Here is an 11,889-nt window from a genome sequence, read left to right as displayed (position 1 = left end):
TTTATATTTTTGTTCTGAGATTTCTATTATATAGCATTAAAAGTAGCAATTAGACGAAGTTTGCCCCCCCTGGGATTCAGCTTATGGGCGCCCATGCAAGGAGGTGCCTTATTATAGTAGAAAAAAAAAATAATTACAAATTGTTTAATACTTAAATATCCGAAGACAATTCTAAACGCAAAAAACTCCCATACTATCTTCGTTTAAGTATTTATTCTCAGCCACCAATTTCTAATTTCACAAAATGTTTTTTACACAGTATTGTTCTTGGTGGCACAGGCCCCCTTGAAATAGGACTAGAAATGGGACGAAAATTTCCATCTTCTGGTCAGCTTGGTACTTATATCTGGAAGTTATTGGACCAAAAAAGACAACAAATGTTGGTTTGATCAAGGCCAAAAAGGTGTCCAAAATTTCTTTTCTGAACAGCTTGAAACTTGTTTCCATAGGTTGTGAAGTCAAGGGGACTCCAATGCACAAAAATTTACTTCATGATTTGGTTCAGCCGAAAATGGGACAACAACCTCTTTTCCTGATCAGCCCGGATATAATATTTTGATCAGCCAAGAACAAAAGGAGTTACTAGGCTCAAATGTTTTAGATCTGCCAAGACCAAAAGACTAAAATATTCTTGGACTCCAAAATAGGCCTATAAATTCTGTGTCTTTGATTGGTTTGAAACTTAAGTCCATAGCTCCCTGGGCCAATGGGATCCCAGTGCACAAAAACGTCTAAACAATTCTGCTGAATGGTTCAAAATTTGGCCGAATTTGTGACGTAAAAATATTAGAACGAACTTTTTTTTCTCCAGCTGGCTTCAAACTTACAGGGAATAAACAAGTAGACAGAGACAAAATGACCTCAATGGCAGAGTGACCAGATTTTCTCAGACCCAATGCGGGACATACCAAAATTTGAAGAGCGCTGGAAGGAGTAGGAAGTGTGTGTTGTTTCATAAAAACACTCAAAAATGTTTCTTAAATTTTTATCGTCTTATGTCATTATATTTTTATTTTAATTATATTTGGCTGATGAATGCACCTTTTTTAGAAATACAACATTGTTTTCGATTTCCTTCTTAAACTCATCACACGGTTTCTTTCCGTTAAACTTGACAAACACACAAGATTTCAGTGTGTCCAGTTCCAATTGTGATTTTTCCGAGGGGGTAATAACTGACCGTAGCAGGTGTCCCTTCCTTCGTGCCTCCGGCTGTGCCTCCGTGCCTCCGGCACACCTGAAACAGCGTGTGCCTGGAAGCGAAGGAACACAGTTTTACCTTTGGCTTATGGAAAGCGTACGGCGCGTTTTTTACGACGGCAAACTTTCTCCTCTTGAGAGGTTATCTTTACTTGGTCGTGTTGTTTACTCCGTTCGACATTGGAGATCCTGGGTCCCAAAAAGTGAAAATTATGCTTTGAAGGAAAATTTTAGTACCACAAACCTTTAACATTGCATAGAGATAGATATGTGTTGCCTTGTGCCTCTCACTCTTCGATTCAAGTGGATTGGACTCGAAAACCCTTTCAAACTCTCCGACATGAATAGACAACAGTGTGAAGATTTTTTTAAGAAGATGCGGTCTCAAACCAGCATTTACAGTACTGTAATAAACTTTTCGTTCCTCCAACTTCTACATTGAATTCGTGGATATGAAAGTATAACGGATTTTGAAGCTCAATATTCTAATGAACAGTTGTCCTTGCCCATGGCCAAGCGAGTTAGATCCATTGGTGTTGTGTCTGTCAGTTCCGATTTTTCTTTGCCCGGGGACGATGAAATCAAGCTCGAGCTAAGGCGAGCTTGTATTGAAAACTGGCGAATAATGAAAGCCTTGATACCGGACGACCTACTTTCTGCTTTCGGTCCCCAAGTACCGAATTGTTCGTCTTTCTGTACTTCACGACAGTGACTCAGACGATGACTCAGAGGAAAATACTCTGTCCTATAAGCAGGAAAAGGCTTCCGCGACTGACACTGAATCGGGCTCGGAAAGTGACGGCATCTTTGAAGATTTGTCAGTGATTGATCACTGTGTGAAACACCAAGTTGAGAAAAATTGGGTTAGTGAGCCTGTGACAAGCATGAAGAATTCTAGGTTTTGTCTTGTCAAGACTTCTGGCGGCTCCATAGCACCAATAAAAAAATCCACGCTGTTGTGGCTTCTGAGGGAAAGCTCTGAGAAGCTGAGTAGTGACCGATTAAAACGGGTGATGGTCCAGGGCCGACGAGTAGGACTACGTGAGTCGCCACAAACCAATGCAGAGATCGTTGTGAAATCGGAACTGCGTATCAGTGAATGATGTGTTTACAGACCGGTTGACAGGGGAAAAAGAGTATTAGTTGGGCGGGTCATACAGTTTGGCTATTTGTCTGAGCTATGAGCTACTCTGTTGACACGCAGAATATGACGATGCCGTTCCCTGACGACATAGGAATTCTTTGCCAGTGGTTCCGGCTGAATGCTGATCTCACATTAACTGCCGCATTGGTAGACCAGGGTTACTGTGACTCCAGCCTATATATCATGCATTCAGCAGAACCCGTTTCTATGGAAATCGGCACCAACATTATCTTTGGCTTTGACTCAGACGTCTTCACAAAGCTGAATTCATTTATCCAGAAGAAAGAGTTCCACTTTTTTTAATGTCTCGTCAGTATCGCAATCATCATGTTAAAAATGGCACCTAAACCCAAAACTGACCTCAAGACCATAACCACCACCATTGCCATGTTCTGTGTGTCAACAGAAGGAATTTCCCTCCCCTCCTCCTCTCCACTCGGTGATATTTTAATACAAAAACATATAAATCTTACAACTTTATACACTATCATATCAGCTAAACTGCAAAAAAAAAATTATTATATACCAGTCAATGTATTAGTGGACATGAAGGCACACTACCATTTAACTTTTTTCTTGCCAAATATCTATCGCTCCCCCCGTTCCAGGGTGTCCTTCCCCCTCTAGGAGACGCTTTTCCGGTGGCATTTTTACTTCAATTTCTTAAAATTCATATCCTTCAATTTTAACTAATACGAATTCGAATTTTAAAGGTGGTATTCCAAAAGGATTACTCTTACAACTTTAAAATTTTTTAACGCGAAAAAAACTATTTGCTCTCACGTAGACTGGGCGTCTTCATACAATAATAAACCAATTCTTGTTATTTCAATGTTTTCCTTCTTTTTTTTTCAGCTATTTTTGAGACAAACTTTAATCAACAAACAAACCAAAATACAACCAACCCATCAACAAAAAACCAAAAATAACCTTAATACCGATTTGCATGAGGGACTATAACTGAACAGAAGCTTAAACCATGTCTCCTACGGATGAGGAGGCCACCCATGGCGGGGCTTGTCCTTCCAGCTCAAGTGCGTGTGCCCCTCGTCCCCCATTCGCTTGAGTTCTTGATATAATTTTATGAGTCTCGAATGCATTCCGAGATCTAGGGCAGAGGAAGCGATGAATACCCTCGGAAAACTTGTTATGCTCAGTAGAACACTTAGTAGTAGAAGACTTAGCCTTTATACTTGTGCTAACCGAGCTTAGTTTGATTTACTGAAGCTCATTTGTCCAGTTTCTTAGGGTTGTCATTTGAGCTGTGATTATCGAGATGATTACTGAAACGTACCAATAAATATCTGAGAAACTAGTTATTTTTTTAGTTGGTTGCTTTACTTAGCGCTTTTTACTAATAACTCGGTAGTAACAGTTTTTCTGACTGTTGCTTTACAGTTTTCTCTTTAAATCCCCGAAGGCCTGGGTTTAATACCAAGAAAGTTGGATTCTAAGTACATTCAGGAAAAAGAGATCTGTGTTTCTTCCGGATTCTGTCGTGTCAAAGCAGCAGATTCCTTTTTTTTAGTACAATTAAGAATCCGAGGTCCAAGGGTGCGTCTTGGCACAGCCACTAAACAGAAAAGCACGTATGATAAAAGGGAAAGGGACGTGTGAAGACGTGATAAAAGGCAACTTTTACCGCTGGCCAAGCCATATTGAATAGGGCTGCGAAGAGTGACGTCAATTCTTGGGCGGGAAATTCAAATAACGATGAAACGTGGATGCGTAGACACGTTTTTTCGGAACTTTGGCGAATTGTTTTGGCCTAAAATATTTGTCGTAGATCCTACTAATCCACCAAAACGTTTTCACGTCGAAATAATACTAGGAATATTGACAATGAGTTGTTAGTTACAACTAGAAACCAGGTTTCACGGTACTTTGAATTTTGCACCTTGCTTTTTACGTCATCACCGCGCAGCCCTATGTTGTATAACTTAAAAACCGTGTTCCGGGATTTTTTTGAAATTTCGGGATTTTTTTTGAAGAAAAATCGGAATTTTATTTTTGAGCTGGTGGCAACGCTGCATGTGTAATAGGAAAAAGTGACACCATCAGTGCCATCACTTGGGGGGGAGAGGAGGTTACCAAAGGAAATTATTCTTTGACAGCATTTAAGTTTAACATTCAGGGTCTCTCCTCGTCAATTGATAATTTAAGACAAATTGTTTCTGATGGAGAGCCTGATGTTGTGGGTTTATATGAGACGTTTTTAATTAATTTTTTAATATACAGAGATGGTTAGGAGCTAGGTTAAGTTGGGTCAGGTATTTAATATAATGCGTTGTGCGTGGCCTGCTTTCCATAATTCTTTATCGTAGTTTTCATAATTTTGTTTCGAAAGTATTATATTATCACCATGTTTTGGTATACATCATTAGGATTAACGTAAGTTCTATTTTTTGGGTGTGTTTCTTTGAATTGACAAGTGCCGAGTTTTCATGATTCTTATCAATTTTTTATATGCAGTGAATTCAGTTAAAAAAGTGTCTAGCCAGGTAAAGAATCTTCATTTATCGATGTAACCATACACAATATGTATGCAAGATATTTATGCATTAGTGGCCAAAAATTTCAGTGGTCCATTTGTACATCGTAAATAATTTCTTTGACTACATTGCATTTCCAGCTATATTTAAAATGACAAGAAAGTATAAAAACGAGTAAAACTTTTGACAATAAACAGTCATTTGATTTTAAGTATATTTATAAATTCATTACCAACACCAGAAAACAACAGAGAATAGTGATAATGAATAACAATCTACGTTTTAATTTAACTCCACCAATTATCTTTTCGAAAATAGTTTCAGGACTTTGTGCGTATTTATTGGTGCATGTGTGTATGCTCCGTAATGCTCCTAAGGAATAAATACAAAAAAGGTCTTGGGGCTTAGTGTCCTTCTTTACTCCTTGTATATGGTCAGATTTTAATCCTCTAATGGCGTGTCATATTGTTTGGAATAATTTGCCTGAATCAGCTCGAGGGTGCCACTCATTCGGTTTTTTTAGGAAAAAAAAAAAAAAAAAAAAAAAAAATTGTTAAAAATTTTTGGCTTCGTAGATGTTATTTTTATTTATGTTTTTATTTCATTTTTTTTTTTTTTTTTTTTTTTTTTTTTTTTTTAGTCTGTTTATCTAATTAATTAATTTAGCTTATTTATTCTATTTTTTCTATAGTTTTCATTGTATCTATATTTTCTTTTCTTCTCCTTTGTATGTGAGTAAGTGTTTTGTTTTTCATTGTTGAGTAAGCATTTCATGTCTTCCCCCTTTGTACAGGCCAATGAGCCTTTGGGGGAATAATAGCATGTAATATTGTATGTGTATATATAATGAAGAATAAAACTTATCTTATCTTATCTATCTTATCTTATCATAGGGTTACCTAGTTTTTGCATGGATATCAAAACTTGCAGTCCTCCGTTCTTCTTCTTTAGGTACATATCAGTTGTTTTCAGTCTTGGGGGTTCTTTTCCTTGCCAAATAAACCCGTAAATGATTTTTTCCAAGTTTTAAAAGATTGCTTTTAAAGGTGCTAACATATTTGACGGATATCGAATAACAGGCCAGCTGTATATATCTACATATTGCGCCCTTTGTAATATTTGATAAATTTCCCTCTCTGTCCATTTTTAATGCCTCCGGCATGCCTCCGGAGGCATGCCTCCGTGCCTCATGCCTCCAGGTGTCCCTCAAAATGCCCAGTTGTTAACCCCTCGGATTTTTCATCCGTCCAAAAGTTATTTATCAAAGAAAAAACTCTTTCTAAAGCTGCGTTTGTGCCAGGCAGACTTAGGAAAAACTCTACAAGTAACGCTAAATTGTTGAATGGAATGAATTCCTTTTCAAAAATGCAAATATTTCCACCCAAATCAAATCAACCGGCGTTTCTTCCTCAGACCATGTTTCCATTTTGGTTGCATCACAGAAATTCCGGGTGTAAATGAACTCATCGAACAGCTTGGACTCATCAAGTGTCATGTCGTTTGTGTATTTGTGGAACAAGTCAATAGAATCACTAATGTCTGACCATCCCAGTGGTGCTTTCATTAAAATCCATTGGGCGCAATTGAACAAGTGAGGTATGCTAAATACTTTTCCAAGTAATTAACAACGTTTTCATAGAAATTTACGAATGTTTTCGTAAACGATTCGGTGGTCCATTGATTTCCACTTGTTTCACAAACATTGCTGATCATTTTTCTTAAGATAGTTGGAATAAATTTCATCTCAGCTCTCGACTTGAATTTCAAAAAAGCAGGACATTTTGCGGGACGTTTTCGAATGCAGGGCGAGGTTTCGGAATCCGGGACTGTCCCGCAGAATGCGGGACGTCTGGTCACCCTACTTAATGGAGAAAAACAGACAAAAAAAAAATTGGTTGTATCAATTCACGCCGTACGAAATTGGCTCTTTTATTTGCTTTCAATCAGATTGCTATTCACGCGGCATGGGTACTGGGCAAAATAGATCTCAGTCAGAAAAAAATAATAAAGGAATAGGTAGAATCGATTCGCGACACGCAAAACTTGATTTGTTTTCCCCAGTGTGCATGAAACTTTGAAGCTATGTAAACAGGGTCAATAAAACCTAAGTGAAGACAAAACCTTTTCAAAACAAACTTGGATTTTCTGGAATTATTGATTTGTTATGTAGATTTTTTGTTTCTTAACTTTGGAAAACAGAAGTACTAGATACATGGGTACCCATAAGGGGGGGGGGCATGGGGGAAGGGGGGGGCTCCAAGCCCCTGGCTATTGACGCTGCCTTATATTTGTATTAATTTAAAAACTTTTCCCACAAAATGAGCTTTTCAAAGAAAGGTAAAGAGCTCCATTGACCCAAAAATGGGCAGGAATAACGTCAAATAATGTTCCAAGCGTAAAACTACCACAAATCACTATCAACAAATAAATGAAACTCAAACGAACAGAAATTAGAATAGATAGCCGAGTCAAACTCAAAACGAGTAATAATTAACATTACTAGGGCTGAATAACCCCATGCTTTCTCACGACCAGAACATAGTTTAGGCTTTACTGAAAAAAAAACATACAAACAAATCACCGTAGTTTGTCAGTTTATTCCTTAAAGTCTTAATTTTTTTGTTTTTATTTAAGTAAAAAAAGTGAAAACATTTGAACGTATTTTGTTTTCAGTTTTATTTCAGTATTGTTCGTATTTTGCTTCAGTAACGAACTGTAAGTAAGGAGCGACCCGGCTCAATAGTAACCGAAACTCTAAAACACAGAATTTTGATACCAATAGATGCATCAAAAGAATTAGATTTTTATGCTACTTCAAATATATAAATTTCATCAAGTTTAATCATACCCATAAAAAGTTACCGTACTCGTCTGAGAAAATTTGCCTTATTTTCAACAAAAAGGGGGAAACGCCCCCTAAAAGTCATAGAAACTTCATGAAAATCACACTATTAGATTCAGCGTATCAAAGAACCCTACTATAGAAGTTCAAAGCTCCTATCTGTAACAATGTGGAATTTTGTATTTTTTGCCTGAAGAAAGTTCACGGATGCGTGTTTATTTGTTTTTTTTTCCAGGGGTGATCGTATCGACCCAGTGGTCCTAGAATATCGCGGGAGGGCTCATTTGAACGGAAATTAAAAGTTCTAGTGCCCTTTCAAAGTCACCAAAAAAATGGAGGGCAACTAGGCCCCCTCCCATGCTCATTTTTTCCCAAAGTCACCCGATCAAAATTTTGAGATTATTTTCAGCATGGTCGATACAGTAATTATGTCTTTGAGGATAACTTAATCCCCCAAAGTCCCCGGGGGAAGGTGCACAAATATGAACTTTGCCCAGTATTGGTTACTGGGAAGTATACAAAAGTTTTCAGGGGGGATTTTTCTCTGGTAGTTAGGGGGAAGGGTCGGGGGTTAAGTGGAAGGATTTTTCCATAGAGGACGTTTTCATGGGGAAGAAACATTGCTATGAAGGGGGTGCCGGATATCCCAGCATTATTTAAAAAAACGATCAGAAATTAAATAAAAAAAACAACAACAATTTTTCAACTACAATTAAGGAGCAACATAAGTAAGGAGCAAGTAAGGGTCATTCTTAAAGAATTGGAACAAAATTTGAACTTTAGCGTCAAGAGCAAGGTCTAGGGGGCGAACCCCCTAATGTACGTAATGAAATATACGAATATAGAAGTTCGTTACGTAAGTTACGTCAGATAAAAATTTCAAGAAACCCATTTAGCCAAAAAAAATTAAAATTAATATGCGAATTTCGTTTTAATTATTCGTTGATGGTGAGCCAAAATCAAAGCTATATTAATTCGAAAACGTTCAGAAATTGAATTAAAAAAAACAAGTTTTTTTTACTGAAAGTAAGGAGCGACATTAAAACTTAAAACGAACAGAAATTATTCCGTATATGAAAAGGGCTATCCCCTCCTCAACGCCTCACTCTTTACGCTAAAGTTTTTTATTGTTTTAAAAAATAAAGTTGTGAGACAGAGTCAAACTTTAGCGTACCGGAATAGTTTCTGTTCGTTTTAAGTTTTAATGTCACTCCTTACTTTCAGTTAAAAAAAAACTTGTTTTTTATTTTATTTAACTTTCTATAAGAATCCATAGTTTGGCTTGCTATTTGTATGTTGGGAGAAACTTTTTCAACAATTTTTAATCCTGACACAAATAGTATTTTTAATTTTATGTTATACCTCCTCAAGTTGACCTGAAAAAATAAAACTTAATATCATTCCCAAAAGATTCTATCTATGCTCTTTGACAACCTGGATAGACTTACACTCTTTATATTTATTATATGGTAAGAGCAGAAGTAGTAATGGTAGTAGCCCCAAAAGCTTCAACTTAATACCCACAGTTGTTCTCGATATATTGCTGAGGTGTCTTATTGGCAACCGTAAACACAATGCTTTTTTATTTGGTTTTAAAGTGGCATTTAATTATATAGCATAGTGGACCAATTGTATAATTGTGGGGGGGGGGGTTGACATGCCCAATATCTCTAACGACATAGTTGCTGGATCGTGCTACTATCCTGAACAAAATTTAGTTGTCTCAAAATTGCGACTGGATCTGTTTGGGAAATAAATCGGTTTGAGAGACAGCTGATTGCCTTCCAATCTCTTTTTACTCTTAGAAAGGACACTAGAACTTTTAATTTTGAATCGAAATAGCTTCTTTAAATGTTTCAATGATATTTCTAGCTATTGTAGAGTGGTACCCCCAAAATTTTTATTGGAAGTGTTTGGGGAAATGACAGGCGTCAGGGGGGGGGGGCTGGGTGCTCTCAAATCACTTTTGACTATTAAAGAGGGCACCTTTCAATTTCCAACCGAATGAATCCTTTTTGAAGTTTCTACAACAACAAATGCCATCTTAAAATTTCTATCAGATGTGTTTCGGGAAAATACGACTTGTTTGTGCTGGGGGGGACATCTGCCCTATGATTACTTTGACTCTTAAAAAGAGTACTATAACTTCTGATTACCAATCCAATGAACCCTCTCCGAAGTTTATACAACCACCATTTCTATATAAACCCTATATGCCCCCAGGGCGTAACTTACAACCCTTGCCCTAAGGGCTATAGGGGGGGAGTGTTCATCCTCATAGACATTGCTGGACCTTTCAACTACGCTGAACAAAATGACTATCTCCAAAAATCTGATTGGATGTTTTTGGGGAAATGATTGGTGTAGGGTTGGGGGGCTTTTTAACCTCCTATCACTTTTGACTGTTAAAAAGGTCAATAGAACTTCTGAATACCAATCAAATGAGCCCCCTCCAAGGTTTATACGACCACCCTTTCTATAAAAAACTTATAAGCATCTATAGTGAAAATGCAGTAATAGAAGTTTGCACCCAGGGCATAACTTACAGCCCTTCCCTTGAGGGTTGTGGGGGGGCGTCATCCTCAAAGTCATAATTTCCGGACCTTTAAACTACACAGCACAAGATGGCTATCTCAAAATTTTGATTGGATGTGTTTGAAGAAATGATTGACGTGGGAGGGGGGTGGGGTGGGGTTGGTTGCCCTCCATAAGCTCTTTTTGAAGTTTCTACGACATTTCTTCCTTTAAGAAGTGCCTTGGTATAAAAAATAAAAATAAATAATATATTGTGCCTACATTGCTCTTTACTTAGGCAGCACTATCATGCTGCCTATGATATTTTGTTTTGAAATTTCTATTATACAGCATTGGAAGTGCCAATTAGACCAGGTAAGTCCCCTCCCCCTCCTTAAAATTCAGCCTATGGGCGCCTAGACATGACCTATGCCTGCATTTTTTTTTACAAAATATTAACAGTTACAACAAAACAGAACTTGAAGAGATTCTTTTAATAAAAAGATGGATAAGATGTATCTACATTCAGAGATATCACAGAATGGAGCCCAGATGGCTTCAAACCAACAATTATACAGATTTTGAATATGTATGCTTGAAAATCCGCTTCCCAATCAACCCTAGATCGGGCCAGATCGTATGGAAAAAATATTTTTAAAAAATATTGCACAACACTATATCTGAAATACTCTGATTGAACATCTAAATTTTGCCGAAAATTAAATTTAAATCCAATATTTTACTTCATTAACAAAAAATCTGAGAACACTTTAAAATATTCCTGCAATCAATCCATGTTAAATCTATGTCAATAAAAAAACAACTAATTTAAGAAACATTCTCCTTAAAACAAGTTTTCAAAGAAAAGTAAAGAGCGATATAATAGCCTAAAACGTGCAGAAATTAAGTTATATAATAATGAAACATACAATAAACTGAAATTAAATGAATAATCAAATTAAAAGTAAAAATAACAGACACTACTGCAGAAGAATAAACAGAATTTAGAACAAGCAAAAATTATACTGATTAATCAAGTCAAACTTGAAACCAACAATTATTACCTTAAATAAAAGTGAGGCTACTTACCTTAAACCCTCTGAAGGCTAGAGCGTCATTTTTTGGTTAAAAAAAAAACGAAATATATTCTCAACAATTTCTCTTAGTCATTATAACACTGAAAAATTAAGAATTGTTCACACTTCCGGGAATTCGTTTTTTACTTTCATATTTTAGTTAATTAATATAGACTCATTAGTGGGATATACAGTAATGTTCCATCAATACATCCTTTTCTATTCATACAGTCCTTTAAAAATCACGATTGCAGTGACAGCTGCAACCTAGTAAAGAGCGAACCCCAGCCCATAGTAACCGAAAGTTTTAAAACGCATTTTGTAAAAAAGTTTCTTGGAAGAAAACATTGTCATTTGATATTGATTCAGGAATGGTAGTAATTATTTCGATTAGTACTAATAGTAAATGTTTATTGTGAAGACAAATTTATGGAAGGTTTGGAAAGAAAAGCTTGAAACCCCTCAAAAATGGTGGCGGATTGAAAAGAAAAGTGTCCATTGGATTCATCATAGTCAAAAAACCGCTACAAGAGAATTACAGTCCCCACCTTGAACAACAAGCAAAATCACCTGTTCGTCACGGGTGCATCTTGCTATGAGGCACGGGGGCAACTTTGCCTT

This window comes from Artemia sp. Qi Xiang Cuo, chromosome 11, assembly GCF_049724085.1.
Source record: "Artemia sp. Qi Xiang Cuo chromosome 11, ASM4972408v1, whole genome shotgun sequence".
NCBI lineage: Eukaryota > Metazoa > Arthropoda > Branchiopoda > Anostraca > Artemiidae > Artemia > Artemia sp. Qi Xiang Cuo.
The sequence above is the reverse complement of the archived record's forward strand: the minus strand, read 5'-3'. Positions refer to the sequence as shown.